Genomic DNA, 8,045 nt, shown 5'->3' with positions numbered 1-8,045 from the left:
GTCTGTTAGGGAGGAATTGATAACCAAGTGTTTATTCAGGTTGGCTAGGGAGCAGGCAGAAATCACACAGAGCGGGAGCTACCGGCCCCGTCACAACTCTGTCACTGATATAAACCAGAAAAAGGTCAGGGAAGAAGAGAGGCTTTGTGCTTGGGGGAACAAGCAGAAAATTTCATGCCTTCAAAACTGATTTTTGTTCTAAATGCTAACAAAGCCTAATATCTCCTATAAAACATTTATTTAAACTATCAAACCTTATTGAAATTGTCCTGCTTCTTTTCCCCTGTTTTTAATAAAGCAGTCTTTGGCATGGGAAATCAAAATAACCTTTCTTACAATATTAAAATTCTTCATTTTTACTTTACTTTCTAACTGAAAACTTGTCAAAAATGGCACGTTCGTACATGCACTCCCATTGCTGCCCTCTCAATTCCGGCTGTTCAGTTTTGTTGACCAAAGCTCAGAGAACAGTCTTTCCCCATTTCAGTAGCACAAGCAGTGGAAATAAGCTAAGGGGACCATGTGTGGTGCGGGACAGGTAACATCTTCACAAACGAAAGTGTACTTGATATATAGACAGGCTATATTTGTCCAAAATGTAATGCTGATGTTCTAAACCTCAAGACTTCCTTCCTGGTAGGCTCTTTGTCCAGGTACTATTTCACCCCTTGCTTTCTCTTGGACCTAGACGCAGAGATCCTCCAAGGGCTGTGAGAATGGCTATCTTCCCACAGCTGCCTGCCTGCCCAGAAATGATACTGCCAGAAGCTTCACGTGGAAGCATGTCCTCGTGTAACTTCTAGCCCACTTTTATAGATGCAGACTTGTTTGCTTGAGCTTCCAAATTCCGGTGTGTTAGTCCTCACTGAACTGCCGTAGTTCCTGAGGTTGACCTGCCAGCCTTTCCTCTAATTCATCTCTTTGATCAGTTATTCATTTAATTCTTTCTGTGTTAGACAGACCATCTTGACATACTGAAGAGAAATACTTTTTGATATCCATTCTGTCCCCAGAGAAGTTGTTCCCTAAGTAGAAAATTGTCCTCTTTGTCCAAGAGATTACTCTTTAGGTGCTGTAGAGCAAGGAGCAGTTTGGAAGCTGACTGACAGAGAAACATGGTAGTGACTCAGTGCATTGGAATGCTTCAGCCTCACAATTTTTATCCCAATTTCTTTTTAGTCCAAACAGGCTGAAGTTAGTGTGTCAAACCAAATCCAGGCCTAAGAACATGGTAATACAAAACATTTTATTTTTTTTATTCTTGCTTTTCTTTGTCTAAAACAGAAAGGAAACAAATGTTCAAGTTTGGTAAAGATGTAACACTTCTAATTTCTTGAGTTCCTTGTACCTGACACATCATATTAATACTAATTAATGTAGTTTCTTTCCATAGTAGCAATTTTATTTTTTATCAAAACAATAATGTTTCCAATGAAGTCACACATAGGAAGCAAATAGGATTCTGGTGGCATCTAAAAGAAGCTGTAATAGTATTACGGATATTTTTAACACCTATCTAATGACCTGAATTTGGAGATTTAAGGGCTGTGGCAGGATTTGGATTCATCTGTTTTGTATGGAGGGTGATGCCATGCATTTAGTTGGATGCCGGGCACTGAGCACAGCAGACCTCTGCCAGGCACGTTAGGTTTGAGTGGCTGTCGAACAGCATGTTGCGCTGAGAGGAAAGGCAGAAAAATAAGTCAACGTGTGGACAAATGGAATTGCTTAGTTCCAGCTGAAATTCCCTGGAAACAAAGAGAGTAAGTGGAGGCAATTAAAACAGGACTTCATTCTGGGGCAATGCTGTTACACAACTACTGCTGTTCACAGTGAAATACCACAGGGAGTTAGCTTGAGTCCTGCTGGTGTAGGGGTTGGTGGAGGTTGGACCTCATCACAAGCTACCTAACTTACAGAATCACAGGCTGGTTGAGGTTGGCAGGGACCTCTGGAGGTCATCTGGTCCAACCCACCTGCTCAAGCAGGGCCACCTAGAGCCGGCTGCCCAGGGCTGTGTCCAGTCAGGCTGTGAATATCTCTGCATTTTAGGAAAAGCACCTCTGAGTTGCAACGACTTTGGAGCTGCCAGGTCCCACTGGGTTTGCAGCTCAGGAGGAAACAGGGTGGACAAGGTACCACTGATCAGCCAACTATTGGCACCTCTCAGCTCCTGCTAAGTTTCAATCAGGAGGATAAAGTTTTAGTTTGAGAAAGAAAAGTGAAATCAGCCATGTTTCCCATTGACAATCACTGCTATTCATCATGATCTCCTTGGAATTTAAGTTCAGGACCTGCATTTTTCCCAAAATTGTCCTCTCAGTAGTATCTGTCCAACAGACTGGCAATGTCTCTTCCTTCCCTGAGCAATTAGCTCAGTTGAAAGAGGTTATCTTTCTTCTACTATCCCTTCTTTTTCTAATTTTATTGGCACAGGACAATGGTTATGTACCTAAAGATCTTGGTTCTGCTAGTGACGTCACGGGGAATTATGAAGTTAATGTGACAGAATTTTTGTTAACTCTCAGCGAGTGCTTAAGAACTGTCAGTAATAAAACTGCATTAATCAAATGTGAGTGATCGCGCTAAAGCAAAAAGATTTTGTCATTTGTCAAAAGATATTTGAAAGTTTGTCCTCTTGTTTTCCTCTGGTATGGTTAGTTCTTTCTATAATGTCATTTTTTCTATGCTTTTCGTTTTTAAAACTATAGCTGGTGTAATATGTCTGTACAGCTAAAGCTAAAACGTGTATGAAATTGCCAGCTGCGAGCACGTAAAATAAAAGCTAAGCCACAATAAACTTATGCTGGAGGAAGTACTGAGTTCAGCAATTGTGCAGCTTTGCAGTTTTTGTAATAAATATTATGTTTTAGCACCCTCTTTTGGAACAAAGTATTACTGCCGGTATTTATTCTTAAAGGATTTGCTAAAGCTGGAATGCAAGTGCAACATGTCCAGGAAAAGTCCTTGGCTGCAGTCACAGATACAGTGTAGTTGTGTAGCTTGGTATTTTCTAAATTGATACAAATAAATTTTCCTTATCCCTCCTATGCTTATCATCTTTATATAAATAGTCTGTATTGTCCACTTCAGTCAGCCAAGAACTGGGAAAAGATTGATGGCTCTGAACCAAAAACTGAAGCCGAGTTGTTGCAAAAGACCATAGTTAGATGTGCTGTTCCTCGTTGCCTGCACGTCTCCTGGGAGGAGCCTGGTGGCGTTAACTTGCTGTGAATTGTGGATGGACCTGAATGCTCTCTCTCATACCCGCTAATATTTAGCATTAGGGTGGCCTACGGAGGTCCCAGTCTGGGATCATGGTCTTGCTGTGTTGAGACCTATACCAAAGAGCTCACAGTGTGATGCATGACAACGCAGAGGGAAAGGGGTGGAAGGAAGCTGTTCCCTGTACTCCTGACCCAGGAAATAGAAATGCGTTAATGCCAAAAGAAGGGTAGCGAGGGGAAGGTCACCAAGTATATTCTGAATAGAAGAAAAGGCTACACTTTGCACCTTCCACATGAACTATTGCTACCTGGCTAGCTTCTGGGGTACAAATGATAGGCAGTCAAGCTCCTATACATTGTTTTGGCTCTGGTAGTTGGAATGGTTGCCAGTTAACTTCAAAGATAATGCATGTACCAAGAGAAGGATTAAAAAATTAGGACACCGTAGACCAAAAACTGCCTGGATTACTTTAACTTGCTCTTCTTGTGCGTATTCATTTTAATGAGCCTTATTTACAATGAGAGCCTTCAGCAAGACTTCTGCTTCATCAATGCACGGTGCGGGTGATAATAAACAAACAGGCAGCCATGAATGATGCAAGGGTCTGGAAAAGGAGAAAAGATAATCTTGTCAAAGTGGCTGAAATTACTTTTCAGGACTAGAATACACTGTTTATATAACATAATTTTCATGTGGTTATGGGGAGATAATTTAAATATTTTTTCTACAGCTAGTCAATGATTTTATTCTTCCTTCTGCTGTCTGCCTCAGGGTAACTGAATGTAGATTTGTCAAAGTGCTGAGCACTTACAGCTGCACCTGACATCAGCGAAAGCTGTGCTACAAATATATTAAATGCAAGAGAAACATGAGATTTTCCCCATATACCAGCTGAAAAGGAGGCCAAAAGGGGCACAGCCAAAAGCAGTTGAAACTTCTAATGTGTATTTCAGCCTCAGTCCTCTCCCTGGTGAATGAGGGATAATAACAACCCTCAGCTTGTCTTGCTACACAAACACAAATACTAGTTCACTGACTGCTGTGAAACAACTGGTTAGTCTAGATGCATTGGCTCTCGCACCCTGAAAACAAGGCTTGTGCCCTCAGCGTCTGCATCCCTCTTGTCACTAGTTTCTAGCTCTCCTATTCGCAGCATTGCATGGCCTTGCTGCTCTACGGAAGCGTGTCAAATGCTCCTGCCTCAAGCCGACCTGTGGTCTGGTGTACTGTTTGGCAGAGGCCCTCTCAATGCCTGCTCACCAGTCTTGTGCTGCAGTCCCCTTGTTGCTTGATGACCTGACCATCCTCCTTCCTCCCCCCCCAAAACACATCTCAATGCATACGTGGTCGTACACACTGAAAGAGATGATATGAGAAGTTTGATCAGTGTTGAGCATCATAGGAAAAAGTATTAAATGTAGAATATTGATAGTATGCAGTGAGCAAGTGTTGCAAGATAATGGATAAAAGACCATAATGACATAATCAGTGAGTTTTTCCATCGTCTTCAGGGAATGGATGAGCTATATTCAATTCTGTAACTCCATATTGCACATATACACATAAAGAACTGGGTAGAACAAGCTTAGCTTTGTATAAACAACCTTACTTCTGAACTTCAGTGCTTAGAAAACCTCAGCTGTCCAACACTAATCTTTTTTTCTTTTGTGATTTCAGGGGCTTTAGAAAAATAACAATACCCACATTGTAGCTCACTAATCCCAAATGCATCATCATTACTATTGGTACAGATTTCTGGCACATTAGCACATGAAATGATATCTAGTGGGATGGATGTGTATGTGTTCATATGATTTAATTTTGGTCTGAAGAAAAGTCTTAGATAAAATATACAGAATATTATGTTTGGGTTTTTTCATTCAGATGGAAATCTGTATATATGTTTCATTTGACACAATGTGTTTCAAGTGGCCCAAATAAAAGGCTTTATTTCACATATTAGGAAAATTAGGATAACAAAGATTGCATTCACCAAATGGTTGGAGGAGGAAGTGTTTCGCCTTTTATCTCATGGCTTGGTTAGAGTGTAACACCCACAGTTACCCCTTGCCTATGTTTGTGGGGTTTGAACTTCTACTTCCTATTTACGTGCTTCGGCCATTATGCTAGAAAGCCTTTTTTACTTGCTTGTTGTCTGTCCTGAGGACAATTTCAGTTCATCCATACTGGTCTTCAGCAGTCTCAGGCCACCAAGACCAGAGGGAGTCTGGAGCAAAGAAGACTTACCCTCAGTGGAGGAGGACCAGGTTAGGGAGCACTTAAACAAACTGGAAATATGTTAGGTCCATGGGGCCTGACAGGTTGCGTCCATGGATGCTGAGGGAGCTGGCTGATGTCTCTGCGAGACCACTTTCAATCATCTTTCAAACAGAGTGGTGACTGGGAGAGGTTCCTGAAGACTGGGTGAGACCAAGCATCACTCCTATCTTCAAGAAGGGCAAGAAGGGAGATCTGGAGAACTACAGGCCAGCGAGCCTCACCTCAGTCCCTGGAAAGGTCCACCTCAGTCTCTGGAAAGGTCATGGAGAAAATCCTCCTGGAAATCATCTCCAAACACATGAAGGTCAAGAAGGTGATTGTGAGTAATCTACATAGATTTATGAATGGGAAATCATGCCTAACTGACCTGATGATCTTCTATGATAAGGTGACTATCTCAGCGGATGTTCTAGAGAAAGGGACACTCAAATAAATAAAATTAAGGTTTTCCAAACTGAACATATGTTGATTAAAAGGCCCTCTACCTGTGCAGTGTAATATGAGAAATCTAACTGCTACCTGTTTTCATCTTTATTTCCTAGTATATTGCCTTGGATGGTATCATGTATATTTAATCATGTATATATGATCCATGTATATATATATACATGTGTATAAATATCCATGTATATCCATGATCTATATACATGGATCATACATATTTATCACTCCAAAATTACTTCATTCCAAGATAATTCTTTCTTCAGTTACAAATGATGGGTGGTTCTGTGATGCTTGGGGATGTGATGTGAATAAATCAACTACTATTAGTAAAACAGTTTGGAACCACAGGATGAAGTAGTTTAATAGCCCTAAAATGTGACACCTATTTTACAGGAAAGAGAAAGTGGTGGTCCCATACCCAGAGAACTCACTCTAACTGTAGGTGATAAGTAAAAAATCAGAGAAACAGTTCAGTGTAGCTAGGAGGGAGCCTAAATACTTTTCAAAAATTTAATATAGTAGTAACTGTTATGGGTTTGCTGTTTGTTTGCAATGCAGAAGAAACCTTGCTTAAGTATGTGTCACAACTGCTTAGGCTAGACTTACAGTGACATTTAAAGATCAGGAGACATATCAAATTACAAGTAATTGAGAAATAACAGAAAACACGTTTCAAGTTAAATGATACTTGCAGAAGACATGCTGAGTGGGTTAGGCAGAGTATTAAACAGGGCTGGGAACATTGGGAGAGAAGGATAGGGATGGAAAGAGAGAACTCTGGTTCGATTTGGTGAAGTGACAGCAAAATTTAAGGCTGTAAATGGGGGACTGCATGTGCAGGTAATTTTGGCTTACAGGTCTCTTGAAAGGAGGGGGCATGTGGCATGCTCACTGAGCAGTAAAAACAAGAATTTTAAAAATTTCCCCTTTTAAGTGAAGCTAAATAATCCGTAAAAGAAACACAAAGGAGAATTCTATTAGCTTTCTCTGACATCTCACTGCAATGGTGACATCTTCATGGGAAATTAGGCTTCTGTAGTAGTGGATTTAAACACACATTTTCAGTAATTTAAGAAACATTAACCAGCGTCTCCTGCACTACAAAGGAAAGTAATAACCTTATTCCAGTGCTAAAGGCAAAGTCCGTATCAGAATCAAGATCATCTCACACTTATCTCACGATTCCTGGAAGTCAGTATTTCCTCAGATTTCTCTTAAGAGGGAGAGACCAGCTTTGATGTATCACTACAATGTCAACAGAGAGCAAGAGCCAAGGTCATGTGGAATTTGAACCACACCGGGGTGGCACAGATGTAAAAACGCTGCCTTGGCTAAGGCCTGGTAGCCCTGCTGTCCCCTTATCGATCAAACAGGAGGAAGCAAGGGCAGCAGTGACAAAAAGGAAGTAGAGATCAGGTTGCCCCATCCTTACGACTGATGTAAATCACTGCACAGAAAGCAGTCTGTCCCACAGACTTTCTGTTCTGCTCAGGGCTTCAGCCACGGCCGCACCTGTATTTTACCGCACGGGCTGCTCCTCTCTTCTCCCCTCTGCCTCATGCTGCCGTTACAGGCCGCGGCCCTTGGCCGGGCACCCGCCCAGCCCGCCCAGCCTTCAACTCTGCCTTCAGCGCTGCCTGTCCCGCTGAGGGAGCGGCGTCACTGCGGAGGTCAGCCGTCCCCCGGGCGGCCGGGCCCGCTCCGCGGTAGCCGCAGCCGGCCTCCCCTCAGCCTGGCCCGGGACGGGGGCGGCACACACCCGCGCGAGGAACTACGGCCGCCGGGCGCCGTTCCGCGCAGCAAGGGGGGCGCCGCGGGGCACGCCGGGACTTGTTGTCCCCCTTGGGGGGGCGCCCCCCCAGCTCCGGCGGCAGGCGAACTACTGCTCCCAGCATGCACCGCGCGCCGCCGTGCGTCACCACGACGCGCTCGAAGGCCCGCCCCGTCTCCCTGCCGCCACTCTTCACGCCGGGTTGCGAGGAGACCGGGCCGGTGCCGCTGCTGGCTCAGCCCGGGTCCTCTCAGCTCCCCTCGCCATCCCGGCTGGGCCGCGGAGCTGCCCCCTCCCTTCCCCGGGGGTAGCGGGCAGCGAT

The sequence above is a fragment of the Gavia stellata genome, chromosome 3 (genome assembly GCF_030936135.1).
Source record: "Gavia stellata isolate bGavSte3 chromosome 3, bGavSte3.hap2, whole genome shotgun sequence".
NCBI classification, from domain to species: Eukaryota; Metazoa; Chordata; class Aves; order Gaviiformes; family Gaviidae; genus Gavia; species Gavia stellata.
The sequence above is the reverse complement of the archived record's forward strand: the minus strand, read 5'-3'. Positions refer to the sequence as shown.